Consider the following 838-nt stretch of genomic DNA (forward strand, 5'->3'; position numbering starts at 1 on the left):
CACCACACAACTTCTGCAAATGTGTATACTCACCGGCATCTATTACCTCCCTTTGCTACTCTCCAACTCTCAATTTGTCTCTCTGGCTTATTCTCTCTCTGTATCTGTCTGTCTCCATCGCACACACGTACACACACACACACACACACACACACACACACACACACACACACACACACATACACACATACACACATGCACGCACACACACACACGCATGCACGCACGCACACACACACACACACACACACACACACACACACACACACACACACACACAGTCACACACAAACGCATGCGCTGTACACATTTGGATTCATTTGACCTTTGTTTTGTCTCGCCAGAGAACCATGTTGTGAATGTACACACTACGACGATGCCACAGAGCGTAACCAAGCCAAGGCAAAGTAAGATCTCTAAAAACTTACTCAAGTATTTAAACAAGAGAGAGAGAGAGAGAGAGAGAGAGAGAGAGAGAGAGAGAGAGAGAGAGAGAGAGAGAGAGAGAGAGAGAGAGAGAGAGAGAGAGAGAGAGAGAGAGAGAGAGAGAGAGAGAGAGAGAGAGAGAGAGAGAGAGAGAGAGAGAGAGAGAGAGAGATTACCTGCTATTCCGACTTGGTCGTGTGACAGACGTTTTCTTCCACACGAGATTACGTTTATTGTCTAGACATCAGCTAATCGAGTGTGGAAGAAAAGTCTGTCACACGACCAAGTCGGAATAGCATTTCTGTCTCACAGCTTCAACAGAGGAGAGAACAAACACGTTTTGCGTACTCAAGCTTGACAAACCTAAACACAGGAGCATCCATTGTGGAGAGATCTACTTTTTGACGGAAGT

At 46.1% G+C, this 838-nt stretch overlaps 1 long non-coding RNA gene across 1 annotated transcript in view; it reads left to right on the forward strand.

Moving 5' to 3' along the window:
- Positions 1-408, forward strand: part of LOC138955905 (uncharacterized) — a 2,582-nt gene extending 2,174 nt beyond the window's left edge. The window contains exon 3 of the long non-coding RNA XR_011452421.1: positions 345-408. This is a non-coding gene — a long non-coding RNA (uncharacterized lncRNA). The remainder of the gene's footprint in view (positions 1-344) is intronic.
- Positions 409-838: the final 430 nt, after the last annotated feature.

This window comes from Littorina saxatilis, unplaced genomic scaffold, assembly GCF_037325665.1.
Source record: "Littorina saxatilis isolate snail1 unplaced genomic scaffold, US_GU_Lsax_2.0 scaffold_863, whole genome shotgun sequence".
In the NCBI taxonomy this organism is placed as follows: domain Eukaryota; kingdom Metazoa; phylum Mollusca; class Gastropoda; order Littorinimorpha; family Littorinidae; genus Littorina; species Littorina saxatilis.